This window comes from Tupaia chinensis, unplaced genomic scaffold, assembly GCF_000334495.1.
Source record: "Tupaia chinensis unplaced genomic scaffold, TupChi_1.0 Scaffold000159_1, whole genome shotgun sequence".
Lineage (NCBI taxonomy): Eukaryota > Metazoa > Chordata > Mammalia > Scandentia > Tupaiidae > Tupaia > Tupaia belangeri.
In genome coordinates, this window is record NW_006159630.1 from 4,457,830 (window position 1) to 4,470,502 (window position 12,673).

Here is a 12,673-nt window from a genome sequence, read left to right on the forward strand (position 1 = left end):
TTTCTCACTTTCTCTCTCCCTCTCTCTCTCTCTCTGTGTATGTCTGGTTAAATCAAATTTTTAAAAATAAATGAATTAATGAATAAAATTAATTCGTTTTTTTAAAAAGCAAGATATCTAGTTATTATTTTATATAACATGCTTTAAAATATAAAACTAAATTTTAAAAATATGACAGTTAATATTTGAACACTTTATTCTGACCAAAAATCATATATTCTAATTGGCTGATTTTTCAAGTTGCCAGGGCCGGGACTTGAACCACGGTCAGCCATGTGGGATCCAGCTCACCATGCACAGCACTTAACTACTGCACTATGTGGCTGGCCTGTTTTTATTTTTTTTACTGTGGGGAAGGGACAGGTACCCCCAACAAGATCTTGAAATGTCACCATCCTCCCTGCAGCCAGGATCCCAGGGGTGTACGGGCACCATCTTCTCTCTAGCCAGGATCTCAGGGGTACACGGGAACCGTCCCCCTGCAGCCAGGATCCCAGGGGTGCACGGGCATTGTCCTCCCTCCAGCCAGGATCCCAGGGGTGCATGGGCACCGTCCCCCCTGCAGCCAGGATCCCAGGGGTGTATGGGCATCGTCCTCCCTCCAGCCAGGATCCCAGGGGTGCAGTAGCACCATCCTCCCTCCAGCCAGGATCCCAGGGGTGTATGGGCACACCTAGTGTGTTCAGGTCCCCTGGGATCGAGACCCTGGCCTTCCGTGGGCTCCAGTACCACACAGCGATGCCTGATGCCAGCGCCACCTTGGCGGGCCCTACCTTGTCCTTTTGAAAGGCTGTATAGTACTTCATTGTATGACGCGCCATCACAAACTAAAGAAACGTTAGTGGGCATTTACCGCGTATGATTTAATGTGCAGCACTGTTAAAAGTTCCCTCAGAAAATAGCAGTTACATTTGTCCTATTACCTTTCAGTCAATTCTGTTGTTAGCAGGACTTGAATACCACTTCCGCCTGTAACACAGAAGCGGGTGCCTTGTAGACATGGTGCCCGTGCCCCTGCAGGATGAATGAAGGGAAAACCAATGAATCCCGGCCTCATACGAAGTGCGTGATCCCGTGGTGGGGAAGAAGTCTCCAGGGAGGTGGCATTCTGACAACAGTGATATAGCGGTGACAAGGACGCACGGTTGAAGATGAACAGGAAGAGGTTGTGTCACCAAACATATGGGTTAAAAAAAAGAGCAAGATCTGGGGTCTAGCAGGTGGTGTGGTGTATAAGATGCTGGACACTCCCACATGGCTGACCACGGTTCAAGTCCTGGACCTGGTGGCTTGCTTTCTCACTTTCTCTCTCCCTCTCTCTCTCTCTCTGTGTATGTCTGGTTAAATCAAATTTTTAAAAATAAATGAATTAATGAATAAAATTAATTCGTTTTTTTAAAAAGCAAGATATCTAGTTATTATTTTATATAACATGCTTTAAAATATAAAACTAAATTTTAAAAATATGACAGTTAATATTTGAACACTTTATTCTGACCAAAAATCATATATTCTAATTGGCTGAGAGAGGGAATAAAACAACTAAGCCCCTTTCCTGGAGCCTGTGCACTTGGCTCCCTGTGTCCGGGTTTATCTGGAAAGCGCTGTCAGTGAGGATGACCACGTCAGCATCTTGTGCCCGTGGTCGAGCTACCCTCAGGAAGCTCAGCGGTTCCCCCAGGGCAGAGGGAGCGACTCCCGAGACCAGCCCCGAAGGCAGCTGTATTTCTGGCCTTTCTCCTGGAACCGGCTTGGGCCTTCAGGGCGGAGAGAGACCATAGCAGGTCCCAGGTGCCGCAGGGCAGGAGGGGTGCTGGACCTCAGGTATAGACACCCCCCCCCCCTGCATTGCTTCCTCTAGCCTGTCTGGTGAGCCGGCCTGAGGTCGGAGAAGCTAAGGCCAACCTTGGCCTCACAGCTAAGACCCCCCACGTAGGGCAGGTGGGGCTGAGGCCAGGCGCCGTGCGGTGGGGGGCTACTCTTTCCTGGGCTCGGACCTCAGGGTTGCTCACATTGCCGGGAAGCTCTGGCCACACCTGAGTTCACTCGGCTCAGCCAGGTGGGGCTGTGCTGGAGGGGCGGGCCTGGCGGTCGGGCAGGTGGTCGGGCAGGTGGTCAGATGGCCAGTTGAGGCTGTCAGGAGTGGCCGTGTCATCGTCCCGAAAGCTCATTACCATCTCCAGGTGCCTCGTGCAGGACTTGTCTCCCAGCTTGTCACAGCTTCGCCATCGAGTCACCTCCACTGTCTCTCTCCGGTGTCAGAGTGCCAGGAGGGTGGCTGTGTCCTGGTCACGTTTACACAACCTGCTCTAAGGCCTGACCAGAGCTGCCAGCGGACACAAGCCAGCGAAAATTCCCCACAGGAAAGCTGCAGAAGGGCAGCCTGAAATCCAAGCAATACAGTTCACTTAGGAGGTAAATGACAAGAGAGGTATGTGTGCATATGCATGTTGCACGTGCACGCACACACATATGCACACGCCCGCACACGTGCATGCATGTATGTATAGGACATGTGCACACGTGTGTGTTTCATGAAACTCATTTTATTGTCTTCTCTACAGTGTCCTTTTCAGGCATAGAAATACACATGTAAATAAAATGTTGAGTGTTCGCCCTCCGGCAACGCATGGTGGGCAGGGGTGGGGGAGCGGTCCTTGATAAAGCCCTGGAAACGCAATGGCTCTGGGCCGCAATCTTACTTCTGCTGACTGTGGGTCAACTGCGAAGCTCTTCCCTGGGCCTGCTTGGCAGATCCATTTGGCCAGCTGGTGGCTCGGCTGGGCTGGGGAGCGAGGATGACCTCAATGCACCCTGGCAGGTGGCAGCTGGTTGGTCTGGGGCTCTCACTGGGGACAGCCCATCCCTTTTGCACCTGGCCTCTCATCCTCCAGGAGGCCAGCGGGCTCCCTCACGTGGTTGTCTCGGGGCCCTAGTGTGCATGAGCAATTGCAGACCTCCCATTGCTTCTGCCATTCTTCCATCGGCTCAGACCAAGCACACAGCCAAGAAGGGGCTGATTCGAGGCGTGGGTACAAGCGAGCACGAATGGCTGGGGTCTTCCTCCATTGTCCACCCGGGAGGGCAAGAAGAGAGGACCTGTTCTTTGAGCAACAGGATACAAATAAAATTTGGGGAAAAAAAGTCCTGTGTAACCCCCAAGATGGACAAGCAGTGGCCAGTTTAGAAGGGACCTGAGAGAAGCACCCTCTCTGACCAAAAGGCTCAGCTCTGGGCTTTTCCTGGCCCCTCCGCCAACTCACACACCACAGGCTCAGACATATGTGACCCGAGAGGTCCAGAGGGCATGGACGTAGCCATGGCCAGCACTCATGAGTGGGTACACGCGGATGGCCTTGGGGTGCATGGCACACCCCTCCAGATCTCTAGCTGTGTCATCACACCTCTTACTGTGGATCCACACTAACGCCTGCCTTTAAGCACATCCTAGTGTGTCTGGAGGCTTCAGGGAACAGTGGGTCAGAGAGCCCTGGGGACCGAGTGTCCCTCCTGTGCAGAGAGGACCCCTTCCCAGCTCCCCAGCTCCCTGGGATGCTGAATGGAGAGGGAAACAAGGAAGGGCAGGCCCCTGGCCGCACACTCACACACAGGGCCATCGAATCCCCGCCCTGCAGGCCCCTGGTCGCACACTCATGTACCGGGTCTTTGAATCCCCGTCCTGCAGGTCCCTGGCCGCACACACACACACACACACTCACACACACATACACACGGGGCCATCTAATCCCCGCCCTGCAGGCTCCTGGGACCTCTTCTGCCAGTGGAGGTCTCTGCTCGGGGCACGGCCTGGCTTGACCTAAATACAGTAGAGGGAGCCAGGACGACAGAATCTTCCCAAAGTAAACAAAATATGTTTCAAATTGTTTGCTTCTCCCAGTAATCTGTGTTGCTCTCCCCTGGTCCCTTCCAGCCCCTGTCTGGTATGTATCAATAACAGTGATTATAGGCAATCATGGCTTTATTATTTTTTAAAATAACAACCATTCTTTAAAAAACACCTACTGTGGTTTTTACACCTAAAGCAGGGCTGGTAGCACCTGTGGTCCCAGCGACTCTGCAGGCTGAGGCAGGAGGACGGCAACATTGCGAGACCCTGTGTGAAAAGAACAAGGCAGAACAGCCTAAACGGCCTCATGCAGAGACAGCCACGAGTGAGGAGGTTGCGGAGGGAGAGCCATTATGCTAGGTCAGGTCCGGCAGTCATGATGGATTTTTCTACGAAAAACCCAGTAGGAGGGGAGGACAGGCAGGTGTAGGGACAGGGCCTGCAGGTGGGGAGACTCAGCCAGGTGAAGACCTGCTTCCTGGGATCAAGGAGAGACAAAAGCTAGGGATTGCGGCGTGGCCATCCCCCGGGGGAGAGGGGTGATTTCTCACTTTCTGTCTCTCTGTCTCTTTCTGTCTGTCTGGCGAGCGCACGGGCCCTGTGCAAAAACCTCTCCAAGAAAAAAAAGAGAACGGAGAGACAAAAGCTCAAGGAACGTCTCCCTGAGCTAACGCTCCTTGTATTCATTACAATTGTGACACGTTTCCCCAGACTTAGGGGGTTCGATGAGGCAACCGTTTATTATTCACAGTGTCTTTGTCAGGAAATCCCGGAGCCGCGTCACTGGGCAGTTCCAGGTTGGGCTTGGCTGTGAGACTGCTGTCCAGGCCAGGCTCGCGTCATCCCCTGGGGCCTGAGGTTTGCTCCCAAGGGGCTCCTTCGTGTGCTGAGCCAGTGGGTGCTGGCCCTTGGCTGGAGGCCTCAGCTCCTCCCAGGGCTCTCCTGGGTCCCCTCTGGGGAAAGGGAAGGATGCAGGAAGAGCAGGGTGGGAGCTGTGACTGAGCCTCAGAGGCCACGGCCATCGGGACAGAGCAAGACAGAGGAAGGCCAGGTGCGTCTTTCTTTTACTGTTGTCAGAAGCTGCGGAGTCATGTTTGTATTTTTAGCCACGCACAGGAATCTGCTCCCACCTAAGAATGGGGGGGCACTCACCCAATTAACATAAGAAAGGCAATGAATTAGGGTCTAATATGTGCCTGGTGAGCCTGATGGCGGTCTTGTTTTCGCTTTTTAAAAGAACTATTTATATCATTTTATTACTTATTATTTAATTTGCTATAGGGCACGTGCACTCACCAGAGAGAGACATGGTGGGGGCTGGGAGTGAGAAAGCAAGCCTCTTAGTCTAGGACTCGAACAACGGTCGGCCATGTGGAAGTCCAGTGCCATAACCACCACGCCACCTGCTGTTCCCTGGCAGGGCTCTGGACAGGCAGTTTCATCTGGTGCCCAGAGAAAACTATGGAGCACCTTCATCCCTGGGGCACCGCTAGCCACACCTGGGGCTGGCAGTCCAGGAAAGAGAACAGAAAGGCTGCTGGGGCTGCTGCTCCCCAGGGATGGAGGCACCCCAGAGTTTTCTGCTGGCAGCAGACAAGACTGCCAGTCCAGGCCAGCAGCTGGCACTGTCCTAGAGCCCTGGGCATCATGGGGACCGTCCTCAAGCGATCACTGCAGGCCTGCTCCACCTGCGAAGGGCAGAGGAATGGGCTCTTATCTGTGGAATCCCTGGGCCCCAAACCAGCCTGGCCTCCTGGGAGTCCTGCCCACCTTAATCACGCGTTTCTTCATTGCCACCACCACCATCACATCCTCCTCAGATGTCATTGTCGTCCTCACACCGTTGTCACCATCATTACTATCACTGTGGAGGTTTCCACCTGCCCCAGGCACCTTGCTGAATTCATCACGCGGTTACCTGGTTACCTTGTTGGGGTTACCCTTCAGCACAGCCCAGGGGAGCAGCCACTAAGATGGTCCTGCTTCACAGAGGAGTAAACTGAGGCCCAGTGAGATCTGGGCCTGCCCTCCGAGGTGGGTAATCCTGAGGGCACCACGGCCACCTGCCAGAGGGGAGGAGAGGTGCCTGGAGCTTGGGCCCACCTCCCAGCCCACCGTTTTGTCCTGTTCTGTTTTCTTTTTTTTTTAAATAGACCCTTTCTGAACAGAAGCAGAGGTTTCTTTCGACTCTTTACTCGGTGGATGAAAATTGGGTGTGAATATCCACAGATCTCAAGGAGTGGGGTCTGTGCAGAGATAGGAGGGTTTGGGGGTGCAGTTCTTAGTCTCCTGGGGCACACTGGCCATCTGGAGCTTGTACAGGACCCCAGCTTCATGCTTACCATCTCCGTGACCTTGAGTGGGGCCCAGAGGCAACCCCTCATCAGTCCACGGAGGTGGATGAGGTCTGACGGGCGTGGAGGGAACTGCACAGGAAGCAGTGCCCGTGTCCTCTGCATGCCCGCCTTGCCATGTGCTGGAGCCCCGGGGCTGCTGTAACCAAGGAGCATGATGTCAGTGGTTGGGACAGCGGAGGCTTAGTCTGCCTGCCCCACGGCCCGCTGACATCTGCAGCAGCAGCCCCTCGGGCACCTGGGAGAGAACCCTTTCTCACTCCTGCGGCTGCGCAGTCCTTAGCTTGAGGCCACGTCATTCCAGGGTCAGCCTCCGGTCACGTGGTCCCCCTCCTCCTGTCTGTAGTCTCCCCCGCCTCTCTCTGCTAAGGACACCTGTGACTGGCCTGCGGGCCCACCTGGATACTCCGGGATGACCTCATCTCAAGATCCTCAACATTCCCAAAGTCTGTCCCCAAACGAAGTCACAGCCACAGGTCTGAGAAGTGGGTGTGGTCATATCTTTGGGGACCATTCACCCGACTACGCGCCCCTGCTGGAAGTACACTGTGTCCTGGCTATTCCTGGGAGAAGTGAGAGCCCGTGCCCTTGGCCTCCTGGGCCTCTGCAGCCCGGTCTCGACCCCTCGCTCACTTTCCTATCTGCTGTAACCTTGCAAAGCGCGAGTCTACCGGCCGTAATCATCGTCACCGTCCTCTTCGCCATCGATGTCACTACGGACACCTTCCAGGAGGCGGTACTGTCCGAGAAGAGCCCTGACAGAGAAGTCACCAACCGCCCTTGTGAGTCTGCTTTGACTCTGGCCTGTTGACAGCCGACCGAATGTTCCCGGGCCTCAGTGTCCCACTCTGCTCGCGTGACAATCCACTTACGAGTTGGTGCAGCACGATGGCCTTAGGGAAGGGTAAACGTTTGTCCTCCCTGCTCGTCTACGGGCTCGTGCAGAGGATGCAGCGCGAGGCAAGATGAAAAGCACCCGGGTAAATGGCAGAGCTGGAGGCTGAGCAGGTGCGTGACAATTCTTATCCCCGGGATTTGGCCACCCGGATGCTGGGATGGGCTCGAGTCTCCTGAGAAGAACTTGGCATTCGTGACGACTCAGTCCCCTTCGCTTCTGGAGAGAAAAGCGGGCCACTGTTGAGGTGGAACCACGCAGAGGCGGCCCCTTGAACCTGCTCTCGTGGGCTCAGAGCTGGCTCGCTCGCTGCCGTTTGACCCCTGGTGCTGGCGTCCTTGCCGAAGACATCCATGGCATCTGGGCCAGGAAGGGGCTCTGGATCCAAGCCATACCCCATAGCCTCTGCTCTGGGAGCAGACCACCTGCAAAGGAGGGCAGTGGCACCAGAGACCGTCCTGGTGACCCCCAAGCCGTTGGCGCTGGCACTCAACAGGGTGGGGCTCTGCTGCAGTATCGTGGTCAATTCCTGTGACTTGGCCAGGCAGGACCTGAATCCCACAGGGGATGAGGCATTGAGGCCACCTCCCCCCAATTCCCACCGTGGTCGACTGGGAAGACCTGGGATAGGAACTTGGGGGATCCGGGGGGCTGCCTGAGCATCCACTCAGAGCCTCGTCTTGGGGTCCACCCTCCATGGGGCCGCCTGCTCCTTGCGTACCCACGTTGGTGTCCCCCACCCCAGTCCAGGTCCCTTAGTATCTCGTAAAAGTCCCGCTTTATGTTTAGACATTTTTGTAAGTGGAAAAATAGCATAACACCATTAAATATGGAGCCCATCTTGGGGGGACAGAGCCCACCTGGATGATAGAGCCCATCTGGGGGGGATGGAACCCATCTGGGGGATAGAGCCCATCTTGGGGGGATGGAGCCCACCTGGGGGATGGAGACCACCCAGGGGGATGGAGCCCATCTGGGGGGCATGGAGCCCACCTGGGGGGGATGGAGCCCACCTGGGGGGACAGAGCCCACCTGGGGGGGTCAGAGCCCATCTCGGGAGGATGGAGCCCATCTCAGGGGGACAGAGCCCATTTGGGGAGACTGCGATGAGCTCAGCTCTGAATCACGGGGAGTGATGGCCGCATGGGACATCTGGGGAGAGAGATGGAGGTGCAGGCTCGTCCCGGGAGAGGTGGGTGTTACCGGTAATTGAAATCAGGGCGCGAAGGTTTGCTGGAGCAGACTTCACGCTGTGCGCCAAGGTTTGCTGTACAGACAAGCGGCTGTGAGCTGGTGTGAGCCGTCACTCAGTCCTCAGTGGTCATTGCGATGTCACTTTGGGGCTCTCCGTGCACCACCTGTCTGGACGAACGAGGGCCCCAGGATAGGAGTGTGGGTGGCGGGCAGAGTTTTCGGGGTAAGTTGGGCCAAGTCTGGCGGAGGTGGGGGCAGAGGGTGGCCAGCTTCGGTGAGGGCAGAGATGAGGGGAAGGAGGCATAGGGGACCAGTAAGAGGGGCATGCTCTGGGGGGGGTTCACGGGTAAACACCACCTGCTTCCTGCTGCTGCCGGGTGGCACCCACTCAGACCCTGCACGCCCGTGTGCCCGACAGGGCGCTATCTCACGTGTGCACAGCTGAGGAGGGGTCGGCTGCTTGGAGAAGATCCGTGAACGAGAGGCAGGTGCCTCTGTCTGCCCAGCCCCCTCAGGTTTTCTGAAGAAGAGGGCAGGCTGCTCTCCCCTCCCTTCCCCTGCCTTGCGCTTTAGCCATTTCCTCTGAACTCCCACCCCTCGGCTCCTATTTGCCAAGGGAGCAAGCGTCTTCCAAGGGGTCTGACCTTTCCCGAGGATAGGTCTGTGGACCCCAATGGCAAGCTAGTCCCCCACTGCAGAGAGAGCATCTTTGAACCTAGAGGGTGGCTGGAGTCCTGTTAGCACCCCGGAACTCACTGGAGCCCACGTCCCCCCAGCAGGACTGAGGCTGCTTCAGAGGCCCTGGTTCCTTGCAGACCTCAGGAAGGAGGCCTGAGAGGAGCTGGGGGTCAGGGGTCGACGTTTTTGAACCTTAAGAAGAGAATCAGACCTTTTGGAAAAGGGTGTTTTTGTCCACAGAAGTGTGAGGCTTTCTAGGATTTTCTTTTTTCTTTCATGCCCCCATTTGCCCAGTGGGGGGTCCCTTCCCTGACTTCTCTCCTCATTCGCCTCCTCTTCTGTATTTTCTTTTCAAACCTCTGTGCCCAGCTCCCATCATGAAAAGTGCTGTGTGTGTCCGGGCGCCTTAAAAAGGCAGCTCGCGGCTCCCTGGCTGTGGTCCTCCCTTGTTTCCCTGGCAACCGGAGGCAGGGAAAACAGAACCTGTCAGATGGAAAATGTCAGTTACCACAGATCTGGGAGAGCGGGAAGAAGGGGTGGGGTGGAGGCAGGCAGGGGAGAAGAGGGGGGAGAGCTGGCAAGAGAGCTCACCCTCCTGCCCCTGGGCTGGTGCTCTCACCCGGGCAGCTAGTGGGCAAGGAGTTTTTGTGAGTGAGAGGGCTGCAGGGGAGGAGAGGGGAGGGGGCTGCCTAACCGGCTGAGCCAGCTGATTACCACATTGGTCTCTGGGCTAATGCGGGCTGCCTGGGGGCCAGCAATGCTTCCCCGGAGTCCCTGGGAGACCCATTGCGAATGCGAGCTCTGGTCTGCGCTGCAGAAGGTGGGGCCCTGGGAAGAACAAGATAGCGAACCCCTGCCCTCTGAGGATGTCTGAGTCTACTCCCTCCACCCTCACCCTTCCTATTGATCCCTGTGCCCTGCCTCGTATCAATTGATCGATGCCCCTGCTGAAAAGAGGAACTGCCCTTTAAAACGGCTGGGAAACAGCTTCAGACAGAGCGTTAATATTAATCTAAACAGCCCCCTCTCAGAAGGGCGCGGGGAAGATGGAAAGGGACGGAGGTTTGTGGAACAGGCAGGAGAACGAGGGCCAGTAGTCTGGAGGCAGGGAGGTGTGGGGTGCTCCTGAGAGCAGGGAGGGTGTGCAGGCATGCGAGTGCGTGTGCCCGTGTGAGCAGGAGGGTGTGCGTGCGCCAGTGTGTGGGTGTGTGGGTGATGGGCAACCGCGCTCTGCCGTTTCTTGCTGTTGTTCTCGGCAATTACTGGGGACTTCTCAATCTTCTGATTTCTGGGGATGACTCTGGGCCCCCTGGGCCACAGCCCAGTGGACCTGAGAGAGAGTCAGGGGAGTTCGGCTGAGGTCCACAGGCAGCAGCGTCCCCACTGGGCTTGGGGAGCTATTCAGATGGTGTGTGTTTAAAATAGAGAACTACATGGAGAGGGGTCGGGCTCCACAGGAGGAGGCGGAAGCTGGTCTGTGGCTCACCAGCCAAGGGATGCGAGGAGGCAGACGGGCCCCAGAGTGCCAGGTTCCCTTGAGGGAGATGGGGAGGTCGAGAGTGAACCTTCTAGGATATTTCTAACCGCAGGCTCCTCTCATTGGCCCTGTGAGGTCTGAGATGTGGCCTCCGGTTGCCTGTTACAGGGGTGTGGGTGTGGGTGGGTGGGTCCAGCCCATAAAGCTGCCTTCGTTTTTGGGGGAGACTGAAATAAGCTTGCCCTTCTGACATAAGGAATGCCATGTTCTTCAAGCCCTGGCTGGGTCCAATTCAAGGGCATCTCTTTTGGCTTCTAGGGCAACCTTGAACATTTATGGCCACCTTTATACCCAAACCTTCATACCTTACACTCCTGTAAAGGAGGCGTGACCCCGAATATAAGACGAAAACGTAGCCATGCAGCCATGACCAACAGCAGCCGACACCCAGACTTTCGGCCTTAGTCACGAGCTATGAAGTTCTCAGGTTTAAGCAGCAGAAGAGAAGAACAAGTTCGTTCTTCGCCGACCTCCTGGTTCCAAGCCTGGCTTCTCCCTCTACAGTGTCCTTCCCTTCCAGCGCTTTCTGGGTGGGAATCCTGCCCTTTCCTCCATTTTTCCTCCTGGGCCCAGGGACCTGAGCAAGGACCCCACGGTTGTGGCTGTCGCTGGTCGGGAGTTCTCAGCAGCTGGAGGTGCTTGCCGGCCCATGCGGTGCTCGGGCCGAGGACAGGCACTGGGCTGGTGACAGTGGTAAATCACCAGCCCACGTGCCTCACTTCAAGACCATATGGACCTTCTCGTCAGGCTGAGACATTTTTCATCTTGATTGACAATTACCTTCCCCCAGAAGTTCAGGGAAGCCCGGCTGCAATGGCACCGTGTACCATAAAACCAGGGAAACGAAACGGGAGTCATTATTTGATGAATATGGTCCGTGGCAGCTGGCTGAGGAGGTAATCTTTATTCCCACTGCTCCTGCGTGTTATTATTTTACTAAGAGTTAACTCTCCATTATCCACACATGAGCCCAAGAGACGATTTTTATTCCCACAGCTGTTAGCTCTTATTATTTTATTATTATTGGTTGGGCTTCTCCCCAGGCTCCATTCGGGCCAGGATAAAGGGTCCTTACCTGCTCACGCGTTTCTGAACTAGCCCCCTCGAATTATGTGCAGTAAATGTTTGTGATCTTGAGGTTGCTACTCCTTTCTCCAGGGGTGGAGGGTATTGTTTCATTACGACCCAATACAGTTTCTCTCTAGTTTACCATTTTAACCCTTGCAAAGCCAAGCTTCAGCAGCACATGCACGACATGGCACCCCCATCACCTCTCTCCAGTTCCAAAACGCGTTTATAACCCCAAAAGGAACCCCACGCTCATTAAGTAGCTCCGCTCTTGTCTTCCCTCCCTGTCACCCTTAGCCACCACCGGGCTGCCTCTGTCCACGGGTTTGCCTTTCTGGACACTTCGTGTAAGCAGAACCATGCGACGTATGATGACGTTGGTGACGTCATCTCTCACCTAGCACGGTGTCGCCCAGCCTTGCGGGCGTCGCGGCATCCGTCAGCATCGAGGGGATGCCGACACTGTTTCCCATCCATCACTGATGCCCTGGGCCGCTCCCACTGCTGCAGCTGTGGCCAGCACTGCTGGCACATCACGTGTGCTTTTTTGCTCGAACATCCGCCCTCGTTACTGAAGGTACTTCCTGGGAGTGGAATTGCCGGGTCATATGGCGGTTCTGGGCTACCTTGTTAATGCAACTGTCAAACTGTTTCACATGTCGGATTTGGCCGACTACACCATTTTGAAACCCAGCGGCAGGGTCTGAGGACTCCCACGTCCCGCGTCCTCTGACACAACACATGTCAGCTGGGGTTTTGCTCGGCCAACTGCTGTCTGTGTGGCAAGCAGGGTGTTCAAGGTCACCTCTGACCATTTGCCATGCTTTGGCACAGGTGCCTGTCTCCTGCCGGGGTGCCTTTGCACGGGACAGGAGGTGGAGGAGGGTGTTAGCAGGAGCGTTACTAATCCCCACAGGCTGGGAACTGGGGTGCTGCGGCCACCCACAGACGCAGGCTCACCTAGGAGCCCCACTGGGTAGGAGGCCTTGACAGGGCCACAGAGGGCTTGGGCTTTTGAGCTGGACTCCCTGCCCACCATTACCTGTGTGCCTGGCCTGGCCGAGCTGCGGGGAGCAGACCTGTGTGCACCCCACATGGGC

The 12,673-nt window shown here is 55.9% G+C and overlaps 2 long non-coding RNA genes across 3 annotated transcripts; one reads left to right on the plus strand and one right to left on the minus strand.

Annotated features, from left to right (window-relative positions):
* Nucleotides 1–2,640: 2,640 nt before the first annotated feature.
* LOC102491957 (uncharacterized) lies at nt 2,641–9,401 on the minus strand. 2 transcript variants are annotated; one of them, XR_003548976.1, is made up of 5 exons: nt 9,180–9,401; nt 8,300–8,454; nt 7,074–7,315; nt 4,024–4,114; nt 2,641–3,104 (listed from the first exon to the last, which is right to left on the minus strand). It is a non-coding gene; the product is annotated as an uncharacterized LOC102491957 (long non-coding RNA). The 2 variants fall into 2 exon arrangements; XR_334139.1 differs by having other exon boundaries at nt 8,300–8,458.
* A 98-nt stretch (nt 9,402–9,499) lies between these two features.
* Nucleotides 9,500–12,128, plus strand: LOC102491407 (uncharacterized). Its single transcript, XR_334136.1, has 3 exons — nt 9,500–9,615; nt 10,764–11,401; nt 11,871–12,128. It is a non-coding gene; the product is annotated as an uncharacterized LOC102491407 (long non-coding RNA).
* The last annotated feature ends 545 nt before the right edge of the window (nt 12,129–12,673 follow it).